Genomic DNA, 15,372 nt, shown 5'->3' on the forward strand with positions numbered 1-15,372 from the left:
GGGTGGCAGTTTTCAGACTCTGCGCGCGATCCTGAGCATTTGTGTCCAGAATATGAATGCCACAGAACTTACATGGATTTCCTGCGATTCGTATTCTTTAGTGAGCCGTGTAGGTCGCTGACGAAAAGCAGCTCATTTCGCCTCCACCTGAAGCTAGCGTGCATCCAAGACTGCGATCCTAACCCCACATGCTTGGGGGAAAGTCCCATTAAAGTCAATAGGACTTGCGTCTGAGTTGATACATGGTTAGAATTTTGCTGTAAAATCTGTTTGGGGCTGCGGTTTAGTGAATTGCTCGGTAAGGAGAATGCTCAGTAAGGCTGCAATTCTGTACTTGCTTACTGGGAATAAGTCCCAGTGACTTCAGAAGGGCTGCTGAGTAGACATGTCTAGGATTGCACTGCGCTGCATTTCTTGTTTTGACTTCGCTTACCCTGTGAGGGCTGTATTAAAAGGAAACGCGAACCCTTCCCCTCGAGAAATAAGTTTAAGCACGGATTTAAACATTGTCTTCAAATGAGTAGGACCTAACCGTGTTCCGCCTAGGCTGAATTGGTTGTGATTCAAACGAACCTCTCCACCCCCACCTAAAAGTCTACTGCCTTTTCAAGAACTCTGTCTCACTCCAAAGCTAATACGCGCTCACGTCCATTTTGATAGGCCAAATTCAGCTGCCTCCGTAGAATAAACGGACGCAAATAATTCACAAGAGTAACTTTCAGGGAAAGGAGCTTTTCAATTTCCCCGGGTATTCTGCAAGCAGCTTGGAAGTGTCGCGGTGGAATCATTTCCACATTTGATAGTGTCAGACTTGGCCTCAATAGAGAGACGATGTCCGAGGAAGCACAGTTGGCAGCATCAATCTTGCTCTCCTCATTCATCATCGCTTGGGAGTGGCTTCTACTCATTCTGCCTGGCCTCCTCGGAAGTCAGTGCCAATTAATTCAATGGCGCTCACTCCCAGCTGAGTGCGCATAAGATTGCAGCCTGACCTCTCTCTCTCTCTCTCTCTCTCTGGATATTGTTCTCTCTTGTGCTTTTCCTAACCATCTCTTGCATTTATAGGCCTTCGGGTCTGACTCTGACCCAACAATTGCCCCGTCCTCTCCTGCCTATACTGTACTGGCTTCCCTGCTAGATAAAACTCGCCTTCCATTGAGAAGCTCCGCTTCGCCCAGGAACATAGGAAGCTTTCTAATTCCGCGTCCGACCGTTGGTCACACTGACTGGCAGTGGCTCTCCAGGGTTTCAGGCAGGGATCAACCCCACTTCCACCGGGAGATGCGAGGATTGGAACCTGGGACCTTCTGCGTGCGGTGCTTAGTCATTGAGCTACAGCCGCAAAGGATGCATTAACCCCGGATGTGCAGTACATAATTTGAGGGTTGCAGCCATTGCCTTTTATCAAAGACCAAATGCCCCCCGATTAGAATATTAATTGCTCGCATTCTGTGACAGCCTTAGCGGTGAAACGATCTGAATGTTCAGCTAGGTATTCTTGGAAGAGGAGGACTTTTGAGGTAGGAATGGAAGCTAAACATGATCCCTGTCCCAGCAAGGCAATGGATGTAAAAGAAGCAGGCGAAGCAGCGCTGGCTGCGCCTAAACCGATTGAAATCTGCGAGATTCTGCGCGCCTAACTCTGCATAGATCGGGCGGTGGATCTCTCAAGCTGGAGGCTTACTGCAGTTTCCTGTTCGGACAGAGAGTTATTAGCCAGATTGCCAAAAGGGAGCGGAGAACCGCGCAGAGGCCTATGATATACATACCCTTTCAGATTTCCCTTTGCTGCCCCCCCCCAAAAAAATAACATGGGAGGAAGGACACACACACACAAATGAGAGGAGGCAAGGGGGGGGAGAGCCGCGTGGGTGTGCGGTTCTTCCCCCACTTCCCCCCGCGTTCTCTTGGACCAGCTTGTTTTGGCGCAGGGCAATAGGCAAGCTTTCCGGTCTTGCAGAACTCCTCAGCTTTTTCTGCACTTGAAATCTGGAGAGTGCTGTGTAGATTTGAGGAGCTCAACCTCCTCAGATAAAGCCTGCCTTGCTCCTTTTTTCGTGTGTGTCAAATACATGCAGGAGGAGCCTTACCAACGGGATGGTGGCCGGAATTAAACCAGAACCACAGAAGTAAACAGCTATTTGATCTGCTGTGGTTGAGTCTTGATTCTCTTTTTAAAAAGATAATCGTGACTGGCATTCAAAAACAATTAAACCTGAAACAGGCTTTTCTACTTTAGGAAGATGGACAAAAGCAGAGGGCTGCTCGACTCTTTTCACTGCTTAAATCCCCGATCCAGAACTTTGCAGCTGCATTCAGCTGCGTGTGAAACAAGAGGCTGCAAAAGGGAGGAGATATTTGGATGCCACCACAACGAAGCGCCTTCTTTTCAGCCGGATCCGCAGCCCCTTCCCTTTACGCTCCTGTTAAATTCCCACTGGGACTCGGGTTGCGATTCTATTCCGGAGGAAGTATCCTTGATGGGGGGGGGGGCTCTTAATCCCGTGTAAACGCACAGAGGACAGGACAGCAAAGCAAATTCTAGGCTAGGCTGTGCGACAATATTGGCAGAGATCCTAAACACATGGTCATGTTCCGAGGAAGAAAAAGGAAGCCCCATTAATCCTCGCAAATGAAATCCGGGTTTCATTCAGACACTTGGCAATTAACGCGTGACAAACTTGAAAATCCGCCGAATGGTTCGTTTTAAAGAAATGCTGTTTGGGATGGGACGCTAGTAAATTTAGTTTAAGAGAGAAATACTCTTTTTCAAGCGTTTCCTTTTACCCAGAAAGCCGGATCCCGCCAAGAGGGGGAGGATGGGAGGCTTTCGTTACTTAGCGGGGCGGAGAAGGCACTCTGTATATGCCCAGAGACATTACTTACTGCTCTGCCATCCCAAGCCTAAAACATATCATGTGAAACTAGAGGAAGCGATCCTAACCTTGTACTAATACGAATGGGACTTCGGTGGCAGGGTGGTCTATTTTAGGATTTCGGCGCCAATAGCTTTCCCTGGGAGAAATAGGACTTTTGCTGGCGGTGGGATAGGTTTCTATACTCGGGTTTGGTTCTGCCAGAACCATATGGTTTTAAATAAAGCCATGAACTCCTGAACAGAATTGAGTCCGGGGGTCGCGGCTGCGAATGTATCCCCTCCTTCGCGAAATTAAACTGAGTTCCTGGAGAGAAGAAAAGTGAACGATCTGGAAGTATAAATTCAACAGGTGAAGCTTGCCTCGTCCCTGCCTTCCTGACAGCTGCATCTTTACCTGTTTATTTACATTACAATGCAGATCTTAATTTAAGGCTTCACTGCCGGGATATGCTGAAAAGAGCGAGCACCGGGCGCTGATCGCAGCGGCCAACGTATTTATAGTTCTTTTTGCAACTCGGTTAAATTCTAACTAGAATGTAGCTGGTTGAGTTTCCATATATTTCTAAGCGAGGTTTACACGGTAGAATAGTCATTTAATGGTTGGGGATGCCGGCGGGGGGGGGGGGGGCTTCAAGGAGGCCGAATGAGATCCCGATCCTAAGACTGGCAATCCATCTCCCCGCGGGACTATTTCATTGGCCTGCAAATCACGAACCGAAGCGTCTCAAACTGCGCGCTGGCGCGCCATCGCAGCCGGATCCCATGGAACTGGAGCTCGCGAACCTATGTTCAGCTTGCCTCATGTGCAGCTTGTATTAAAACCCCACCGAGGCTTGTTGGTAAGCAAACATGCGTAGGATAGGGCTGCGCGAACGCAAGACGGCAAAAAGCGTGCCGGACGAAACCAGCGCACAATGTGGACGTATCGTGAACTGTGAGGTTCTTAGTCGCAGCAGTCGCGTTGGAAGGTAATTTAGGACAATTCATCGGGATTTAGCGAAGCCTTCCTGTGTCCCTTAATAAGGGAACAGGCATTTAAAAGGACATATTTTGACAGAGAACACCAACAACAGGCTAGCGCCAGGAAGGAATTCTCGAAAAGCTCCCTTCCCCTTTCACGAGGACCCCGTGATTTCGTGGTCTCCTCAAAAGTACACTGCAAATGAACCTTCCCCCCCCCCCACACACACACACTGGAAGGACAACGTTAGAAAGTAGATTCAGCAACGTGGGACTGCACAGAAACCACACATCACAGAAGCAAACTGAATACCCATTCAGATCAATTGTCATATTTCCATTCCCTCTCCTCCCAGTTTACATGGCAATAAAGTCCCATGGATCACAAAGGAATTGACTTCCGCCTTCCAAGGGATCCTGTATGGAGTCTAATCATGCTGTTTTGTATCCCCTTCTCTTCTGAAGATATCTTCAGAGTGTCCGCAAGGTAGACCTGGCTCTATAGCTAGTTGCTGATTTGCAAACATTTTGGACTTCCGATTGCATCAACCGCTAAATGACTTCACCCACTCCAGTTTTAAATGGCTTGGGGCAACCAGAGCGTGCTTTCCCCCTCTCTCCTGGAAAGACTGCGAGCTCCGGTCAATTCTTGGGACTCGAAGCAAATCCGTAGGCTCTGGGGTCCTTTAATTTTTAAGGATCTGGCTTTTGACACCAGGCGGATCTTGGGGGATCTTGGTGTTCTAGCAAAACCAATAAGCTCAAAGCAGATCCCCCTTCCGGCAAGCCTGAAGTCTGCAGACCCCCTGTCCTGGATAACCAGAGGAGCAGTCAAATAAGACTAGCAATTAAAGCGAAATTAATCTCCAGCAGTTAAGCAACAGTCAGTCTCGCTAGTGTCATTGTCTTTAGAAAACTTACATTTAAAAGCTTGATTTAGAAAGAGCCAAACGCCTAATTTCACTAGAGGTTAACCGAGGATATTCTGACGGTCCTATTTTGTGAGAGGCGCTCATATATACCTTAAATCGTTTGGGAAATGTTGAAATCTGAGAAACACACAAACACCCCTCCCCACCTAATTATGTATAAACGACTGGAGGGGAACACAGCCGGTTAGGGGGCGGAGGCGTGAAATATGGGGAGAATGCACCATCTGAGAAGACCCTGCCTCAATTGTTGCCCCTTCCTGAATCCATAAACAGGTCCCCAATTCCCACCACTAACATAGCAGGATTTGGTGCCACTCTAATCTATATGGCATTTTAGGACTGGCAAAGCCTTTATGGTAGAACGTATAGTTTGAATGCAAAAAGTTCCCAGTTCGATTCTGATGGATCTGTGGAAATGGTGTCTCCTGAAACCCTAAATTGCCATTGTCAACACAGTACCTGTATCGACTCCTCTTAAGATAGCCTCCTAGGTTCCTAGTCCCTATTGAGGACGATTTCTCAGCCACTTCTTGAGACAGGTCCACTCCGTGGTCATAATTTCAACAGACCAGCACCTAGGGAGAATGTCAAGTAGCTCCCTTGCCCTTTTGAATGGTGCGGGGTTTAATTCGAAGGAAGGAAGGAAGCTGAATTAAGACCGGTCCTGTTCTCCTCTAGGTTACATATTCTAAACACAGGGACTAGGGAGTGAGTCACATTGAACTCGTTGTGTAAACACGTCTATGATCCTGCTGCAAGACCTGAACAGAAAGCGTGGGCCTGAACACTTCCCTTTAATCCCTCACTTTAAAAAGCCCAATCAAAAACAGCAATGCTGCGGATGAAGCCCCTCAGGATCCGGTGCTTGTAGCAGCTGCCAGCGGGAGGTACCCATATGCCTGTAGTAGCTGCCAGTCATGCATGTATATATTTCCCTAATTTTCACACACCTCAGAACTCGAAAACTATAAGGCATAGGAAATTTTGATTCACGCCAGTGAAGTGTGACACATAAGGTACAGTACAGCAATTTCAATAAAAAATTGAGATGTGGTGATCTGTCCTGAAACAACCCTATCGAAGAACGTAACAGTGGTTAGCCAGACCTCGTTGCTGCTTGCACCCCTTCCCCTCCCCCTCCAAATTCTTATATGGCAGGCCCAGGATACAGCTCATTTTGCGTCAGGTGCTGCCGATCCCGAAGCGCTGCGATCTTATGCAGCTTGAGTTGGGAGTCATTCCCTTGGATTGCGGTAGGACCTGGCTTCCAAGTCAACTCGGATAGGATCGGGCCCCGCTGCCTAGGTCCCTGCAAGCCAGCGAAGCCCTCCGTCGTGAGAAAGGGGTCGGATGCCAAGTTCTCTGAATATCTTTGGCAAAGGGGCTTGCTTTCCTCTATTAATTTATCTGTTCTTTAACCCCACCCTCTCAAATTGAGCACAATTGTCAAGGCACCTGCAGAAACTCTGAACTGGCAGGCTGTACTCTCTCCCTCCCCCTCTCTTTTACAATCCCCTTTATTGCAGGGGCAATAAAGCACCCGGGAGACAGGCGCAGGCTGGTTCAAGGCGCAATGCAAAGCGCGGCGAGGCGCATTGGCAACTATCTGAGGGCGGGACACGCCCTGGGGCTGAACTCAGCGGGTCAGTTTCGCGAAGCGCACGGAAACGAGCGCACGATCCCCAGAATCGAGCCCCCGCACCCAGCAGTCGCGGGGGAAGGTCAGTCAGCCGACACAAGGAAATGCTATGCGCGTGCTTTCCTTGGAAACAGTAGCCCCAGTCTCCATTAGAGACACACACACCGGCTTGTTTATTTGCAGGGTTGCAGCAATCGTTCCAAGACTGCAGATTTCTCCGGATGTCGCCGGCGTCAGAAGTTAGCCCAGCGAAGTTTATTGTCCGAGGGAATGCGTGCATAGGATGGACCTTAGTGAGGGCGTGAGAGCGACCGGTTGCCCTGCCGTGAGATCCAGCTAGTTTCATCTTCCATAACAAAGCACGTGCTGTTCTTGTGTTTTAAAACAAACAAACAACTCAGGATGGGAAGTCAGACTGAAGTGAAGTGGTAGAATTCTCAGAGATGTTGAGCTTCCTCCCCCCAGTGGCGTAGCGTGGGTTGTCAGCACCCGGGGCAAGGCAAGTAATTTGCACCCCCTAACCCGTGGATTTGCGCCCCCTAACCCTAACCCCCAGATGTTGCGCCCGGTGCGGCCGGCCCCCCCTGCACCCCCCACGCTACGCCACTGCCTCCCCCCAAAACAACACACTCCAGCTCTATGAACTATCCCATCTGCGAGGAAGATTTAGCATAGTTTTGTTCCTGATGGGCTAGATTACTACGCGCAGGGAGTGGAGGTTGTCACGTTTTGTTTTTGTGGAGGCGTTTACAAACACTGTGTCCTCCCCTCCTGTGCTCTGAGGTAATACAGTCCAAAATTCTACAACCCTGTTTTGGGTAAAGCAGGGGTTGGCAAGGTTTAGCTCCCCTGGGCCAATTCATTCCAGCAGAGATCCCTTCGTGGGCCAGATTGCGCATGCACCCATGATTCCCAGCACCTACGCAGTTGTGATTTCCGGTGCTGCGGAAGCGAGTCCCCGCACCACGCTGGTTTAGCGCAACACGTGGGGACTCGCTGAGTGGGCGGCTCATTTTGGGGGTGGCTCAGGGGCCGGTTAAATGACCCCTGTGGGCCACTTGTGGCCCAGGGGCCTTAGGTTGCCTACCCCTGCTGTGAAGTGTAGAAGGGCTCCTATACTTCCTTATAAGTAAACCTGCCATTGGTTCCAGTGACTGACTTCTATGAGTGTTTAGAGATCACAGGGCTTCATGGAATTACAGTAGTACCTCGGGTTAAGTACTTAATTCTATCCAGAGGTCCGTTCTTAACCTGAAACTGTTCTTAACCTGAAGCACCCTTTAGCTAATGGGGCCTCCCACTGCTGCCACACCACTGGAGCACAATTTCTGTTCTCATCATGAAGCAAAGTTCTTAACCCGAGGTACTATTTCTGGGTTAGCGGAGTCTGTAACCTGAAGCGTATGTAACCTGAAGCGTATGTAACCCAAGGTACCACTGTACACTTTTACACATAAACACATTTGGTTTATTTCTTGGTAATTAGATCAACAGCACAATCCGAGTCTGGCCTTCTCAGAAGTTAGCCCCATTGAATTCAGCGGAGCTTCTTCCCAGACAAACAGGTATGGGATTTTAGTCTAAAGATCCCAAAATTAACTGGGTTGCAGATGACCAAGCAATGGAAGACACTTGGCAAATTCCAACTGCCGAAATCAGCAGGATGAACAATTCCCAGTTTAAACAGATACTGATCAGAATGGAAATTTAATATTTCCATTTCATGATAATAATAATAATAATAATAATAATAATAATAATAATAATAATAATAATAATAATAATTTATTATTTGTACCCCGCCCATCTGGCTGGGTTTCCCCAGCCACTCTGGGCGGCTTCCATAGAAACCAGAAAACACTAAAATATCATACATTAAAAACTTCCCTGAACATTGGATACAAAATATTTTAATAAGGATGGAGAGATTCCTTCTATAGAATGTTAGAAGAATTGTTATAAGATGTATTGGAAGGAATTCTTACATTTGTTTTCCAAGGCAGAGAGAAAGGGCTTTCCTGAGGCTATAGCCACTTGCCTGGGAGTAGGACCTACTGAGTCTAGGCTTGCACTGCCAATCTCTTAAAGGCCTTGGATGTTGGTAACCATCCTGAGGCAGTTGGGCATCCTCAAAACTGCAAGTTCAAGCGCCACAGCGCAAAGGTATTCAGAAACCTAGCCATGCCATCTAGTGGGCATTCCGGGAAATGACAAGCCGGGTTCCTTAAACCGCCCATCTTTAGACTGAATTGTTAATCCATTTCCAGACACCCATCACTAGCTTGCACATTCAAATGGAAACAATGTTTCGGAGAATGGGCAGTTCCTGCCAGCCGCATTTCATTCTTTACCTGTTTATAATGTGTGAGATGGAAGTTGAAGGGGAAAGTGCTAACAATTAAACAGTGTAGCGCATAGGGTTGCAGAATTATAGCATGATCCTATGCACTCAGTTTATTTATGAATATGCACCCACAGGTCAAAAACACAGTAGCAATGGGATCTCTAAAAGGCATAAACTCTGTCTGTAATTTGGCAGGTTCATGCAGCCTGGGTGGGCGGGCGGGGACTAATATGCCTGCAGTTTTCACCCACTTCTGTCAAAAGGGGGGGGGGGTGTCTTAAAACCATTTTTTGTTTGTTTTCCCAATAGTGACTGGGGGTTGGGGAGAACAAACCAGACTGAGACGTCTGAGTGAGATCGATAAACTAACAGGAAGAACTCGAAACCGACGGGACCAGAAATTCACGGAAGACTGAAGTAAATTGACGGACTATTTGAAAAGTATTTGTGAAGATCAGACGGCATTTGTAGGTTTGCAAGAAGTTCTGTGAGGAGTATTATTGGAAGTATTGCAAAAACAGATGGGGAAGGATAATTTGTTAAGAGACTTAAAGGCAATACAAAGAAATGTTTAAGAAGTAGATAAAACGGTGGATTATCAGAGGTGCTGATGGAAGTAAAAAAAAAAATATTGTATAAGTGATAAGTTTTGTGGTACATTTTATAATTGATATGTTAAAATCAATAAAAATTAATTCAAAAAAAGAAAAGAGAAGTCTGAGTGAGATCAGGCAGCGTTCATATTGCTCTGAGCCAGAGTGGGTTGCTTTACAGAGTACTGTGGGAGACGCACACCCATAGCCTCTCGCTTCTAGGCAATTAAAAAAATGAGTGTACATAGAAATGATTTATTGGTAAATGAGCGATTTCCCCACTCCCCATGTCTTCTAGGAAGATGCAAATCATATGTGGATATTTGTCCTTCAGGCAAAACAACAAGAACAATTCTTAAGGCATCCATTGCAATTTAAAGGAGAGCTGGGAACCTTAGGCCTGGCACCACAAAGGTATTAATGCAGGCTCTAGAGAGGTTTCTCTGGGACATTGCACAGTTGAGGAGCTACTACTCAAAGCCCCCTTTCCCTTGTCACTGTCCACTGTCATTAAGTGAAGGCACTTGGCAAATGCCACATTTAACAGGTTTAAAAGAGAGCTAACTAAGGGATCTAATGCATATATAAACAAGCTCATGAAACCTCTGAGAAAGAGAACCCTGGGTCACTTTGAAGTGCCCATCAATTTGACAGACTGTATTGGCTTTCTCCAAGACAATGCTTCCCATCATTTCAGTGAGGGGAGAAGTATGCTTTATTTACTACATTTCTCCCCTCTGCCAACATTCCTTCAATGAGTGGTTCAGGATGTCATGATTCTCCCTCCTTTTATCCTCACAGCAACCCTATGAGGTAGGCTTAGCTGAGAGGTGCTCAGTAGTTCAAGATCACCCAGCAAGCTTCAAGGCTGGATCAGTTTTCAAACATGGGTTTCCCCAGTTGTAGTACGAACAGTCTAACCACTACACCACACTGCTTCCTGGTGATTAACTGGGGATGCAGTTAGCTAAGGTGGAGAAATTCCTGTTCCTGCCTCAAGTAATGTGATCTCAGCATCGGAGCTTGCACACACACACACACACACGCACGCACCCCTAAATGGTGTCCCACATTTTAGTCACTTTTCCTTTGACCCATAAGTTCATGTTTGCAATTGACCTTTCTGGGAGAAAGTAAACATTCAATTCTCTGCTTCCTCACATTGAAATCAATGGAATGATGATGGACATTTTGCTAGACTGACATTGTGAAAGGCTCTGTGGTGGGAGGACACTCAGTGCCATCACTTTCCTTCAATATCCTTTTATCATTTCATAGCAGCATAAGAACATTAGAAGTTCCCTTACACTGGTCCATCTAGCCCATCATTGCTAACACTGACTAGGAATAGCTTCAGAGAGGAGGTTCCCAACCTACCTGGGGATGCCAAGGATTGAACCTGGACCTACAACCGAGGTTCAACCCTTGCCCTTCTTTGTGCACCCTCGTAAGGTAAAGGGAGAAGAGGGCACTGCCATATTGGAAGGCAGGCGCAAAAGACCATCTATCTTGTACGTAAGTAGCAAGCATTAGGCCAATAAATCAGCAAGTTGAAATTCAAATTCAAATGCATTTGCTGTCTCGGAATCACAGGATACCTGGTAGTAAGTCCCGCTGGTGTGTACGATCCTACAACAGATGCTAGCACGCAGTCCGGCAGACCCACAAGTCCAAAATCCCATCAGGCCAGGTTTCCACCTCTGCAGGGGGAGGGAACCTGGAGGTCAGTCCCACGTAAGCACAGTCTTGGAGCATCCAAGCCGTGCTCCAACCAACATAAGAAGTTGAGAAGACACAGTACATCAGCCCTGCTTCCCTTTTATACATTGTTTACTGATTGCAGCATCTGGGCTTGATGAGGCGTGTGACTCTCACCTTTCCTGAGCCCACTTCAGCTGAGGAATCACACACCTCTGCCTGGTTTAGGGAGGGAGGTGTGATGCTCACGTACATGATGTTGTTGTCCCCCTCCCTCAATTGCCTTCACAAGCTGGTGCCTCTGGCCCTAACCCTTCCCCTGTGAAAAATTTCACTTCTCCAGCAGTGTGATGCAGAAGAATAGATTCTTATGCTTCATACAGCAGGTGGGAGAGACTATTTTTGAAAGTTACCTTTAACAGAAATCCTTGTGCTTAATAATAACAATAAAAAACCTAGCATGGCAGGGGATGGGCTGGGTTAGAAACGTTACCTCTGCTAATTTACAGTGATTTAAGAAAAAAATATCCTTGGGATAGCTCAGTCAGTAAAGCATGAGACTCTTAATCTCAGAGACATGGGTTCAAGTCCCATGTTGGGCAAAAGATTCCTGCACTGCAGGGCATTGGACTACATTGTGGCCACCAACTCAGTTTCTTGTGGTCACCACCTCAGTTTGTTCCAGGTGATTCCAATGCATGATCAGCCTAAGACTGTTTGGCATGAAGCCTTTAAGGGTGACAAACAAAATATAATTTGTGTATGAAGCATCTGAAGGGGGTAGCATGCCCTCAGATTGGTTATACCTATATGTAGCCGATGGTACTGATAGAATGAACTGGGCTGTTATTTCTGTTGCCCAACACAAGATGGCAATATAAGCTTTGAATTCTGGTCCCAGTGAATCTCTGCTAATGGGAAGGCTTAGATAAAATAGCTGTAATCTGGGTGAATAAATAACACACCACATTAGAAAATATCACTGATTGTAGCTATAAAAATTGTGGGATGATATGCTACGGTTACCCTGATCAGGTCAACCTTTCCCAGATCACATTGCTCTGCTGACAGGAGGCAGTAAGATGCAGCGATGGGTTGAGGTGCGCATAGGAAACAGTGCCAGAATGCAACATGGGCATCAGAGGGGATACAGGGCTAGAAGTTAAATCCAGCTTCCATATAAAGCCTCCAGTTATTATCTTCTCAAGAAACTCTTCTCCAGATGGCTCCTGCAGAGCCACATGGTATCTCCCACGTTTCATGTCCAGATACATAGTACCCAAGGCAGGTCAAATTATTTTGGTACTTGATGCAGAAAGTTTCACAATTGCTTCTTTCCCTCTCTGGCAGTAAAAATACAGCAACAACGTATTAAATGACTCACAGTTTGTTACTCTCTTATGAGACTTAGCTGCCGGAGACATCCAGCTCACTCAGCTAGGTGTTTGGGTGCCAAAGAGATGGCCTTTTCAGAGGTTATGCTCAAATTGTGAAATGCTCTCCTCAGGGATATCCATCTGGTGCCTTCTTTATTTCAGGTACCAAGCAAAGTCTGTTGTTCTCTTTGGCTTTTAATAATTTCTGACCTGCTGTCTTTATTTATTATATCTCACCATTTCTCTCAAGAAGCTCAAATCCATGCTCTGCCTCCCATTTTATCCTCACAGCAACACTGTGAAGTTAGGATAAGTGAGAGACCACATTCACTTAATATATTTAAAGCACTTCTGTTATACCACTTCACTTCCCCCCCGCCAAAAGATCCCAGGAACTGTAGTTTGTTATGGATGTTGGCCTCAAAGACCTACAATTCCCAGCACCCTTAACAAACTACAGTTCTCAGGATTCTCTGTGCGTGTTGGAGTGCTATAGGTAAAGGTAAAGGGACCCCTGACCATTAGGTCCAGTCGTGGCCGACTCTGGGGTTGCAGCGCTCATCTCGTTTTATTGGCCAAGGGAGCTGGTGTACAGCTTCTGGGTCATGTGGCCAGCATGATTAAGCCGCTTCTGGTGAACCAGAGCAGCGCACGGAAACGCTGTTTACCTTTCCACCAGAGTGGTACCTATTTATCTACTTGCACTTTGACATGCTTTTGACTGCTAGGTTGGTAGGAGCAGGGACGAGCAACGGGAGCTCACCCCGTCACGGGGATTCGAACCGCCAACCTTCTGATTGGCAAGTCCTAGGCTCTGTGGTTTAACCCACAGCGCCACCTGTGTCCCTTGGAGTGCTATACAAGTGCTTTAAATGTATGGTGTGGAAGTGACTATAGTGTGAATGGCCCAAGGTCACCCATAGTGTGGCTTCATGGCTAAGTGGGGGTTTGATCTGACTCTCTCCTGAATCCTAATCCAACAATATGCAACCACACCCTTTTAGGGTCTCTCTCTCTCTCTCTCTCTCTCTCTCTCTCTCTCTCTGTGTGTGTGTGTGTGTAAGAGGGTTGTTGTCTGCTGTTTCGCTCTGCTCTTTTATTTTATTTTTGGTGCTTTTAAAATTCTATAGTAAGATGCCTCGAAGCTGTTGGGGTAAGTGGGTTAAAGACAGCTAACATAAATAAATAACTAAATACATCACATAAGCAAAGCCAGGAAGAAGAGATGTTAACAGATTGCCCACAGGTAGAGAAACAAAGTTGAGAGGGTCTAACACTGACACGTGTGTGTTGCTAATGGGGATTCATCTTTTAAAATTGTGATTCACTTGGCACATTGTCTTCTTGAGTGCACCTAGAATAACTAAAGTGGGTCAGTAAACCTCCTTGAAGGTAAGAATAAAGGTGACATTTGACCTACACAGGAGAACGAATGAAAAAACCAAATGCACACAAATTCCAAATGGGAAAAGGGAGTTAAAAATAAGGATGGCTGTCTCCAAGGGTAAGAAAGCAATGAAACATATATTTTAAAAATTCCTAACACTGTGAGAGTAAATATGGGCAGAAACCACTGCAAACTCAGTGCTCCAGTCTGAGACAGGGCTCAAAACAGAGCCTGGTTTTTTCCAACTATACCTCAGCCATAGAAGACATACATAAGTGATGAAGAGGGTTTCTTTGAGCATGTGCAGAATGATTTGCCCTTGCCACTGAGAGGCACAACCTCTCTAGAAAATCCAGGATTGGCTGCAGGAATTTCAGGTCTGATGGTGTGACCTTTTTTTAAAGGTTTCAGCCCAGTAATTCTCATTTTGGGATTTAGCCTCTGTGCAGGTTGATATTCTGTGTTGCTGGGTTTAAGCAACTGTTTTTACAGATAAGAACAAAAACTCAAAATCCCAATTCACACTTCAAAACATGTTCACTGAATATGGAGGGTTAGTGGAACTTGATGACTTCTTCAGCGCCTGTTTCCAGCTTCTGAAAATGCCAGACAAGGGGTGACCAGCACCCTATACACTGGCAACTATATACATAGGGTGACATTTCAATGGGTCTACTCTGAGTGTAGCTTAGGCCACAGTCACACCATACATTTAAAGCACTATGATATCACTGTAAACAGTTTTGGCTTCTCCCAAATAACTATGGGACGTGTATTTTGTAAGGGTACTGAGAGTTGTTAGGAGACTTGCTATTCCCCTCACAAGAGTTAAAATTCTCACATGTGGTTTAATAGTTATTCTCTCTTCCAGGGAACTCTGGGAAGTGTAGCTCTGTGAAGGGACTAGGGGTCTGTCAGTACCTTTAACAAACAACAGCTCTCAGGGGTATAAAAGGGTATCATAGTACTGTTGCATGGTACCCCAACTGTCGAGCCGTGTGAGATTTCAGGGGTCCCTGGTGCTCATTCAGGGTTGTGTTTCCTTTTGGGAATGAGGTACAGCAGAGACTGTGGTGTCTTTATGACATATGGTTTATTTATACATATATACAACTTGAACCTGTGATAGAGGGGTTCACAGCACCCCAAAAGGGTCTTGTTTCTCCCTTAGCCACACAGCCTTGGGTTCAAACAGAAATAAAATGTTGCTCTCAAACGTTGCTCTGACTCTCTCTCCAGTTTGCTGCTTTCATACCCGTTAACCGCCCTGTTTTAAGTTGGAAACCCAGAATCACAGAAGCCGATCCTGGCTTGTGTTTAATTCCCAGATGTCCCATTTTCTTTGGTCCTCGTCCCAAAGTGTTGGTCCTAAAGAACCTCACTCTGGTGCTCTCAGCAGGGTCGCACCAAAGCTTCTGAAGGTCCAGCACTCTGGTGCAACCATCTGAGAAATTAAAATGGTGGGTGTCACAACTGTCCAATACAGAGCTATGGGCTGCTGCCACTGGCAGCAAGTAACCCTGGTAGGATGAGGCCCACCCGAGGCCGCTTTGCTGTGGAGTTTG

Source organism: Podarcis melisellensis (genome assembly GCF_964234715.1).
Source record: "Podarcis melisellensis genome assembly, chromosome: 7".
NCBI lineage: Eukaryota > Metazoa > Chordata > Lepidosauria > Squamata > Lacertidae > Podarcis > Podarcis melisellensis.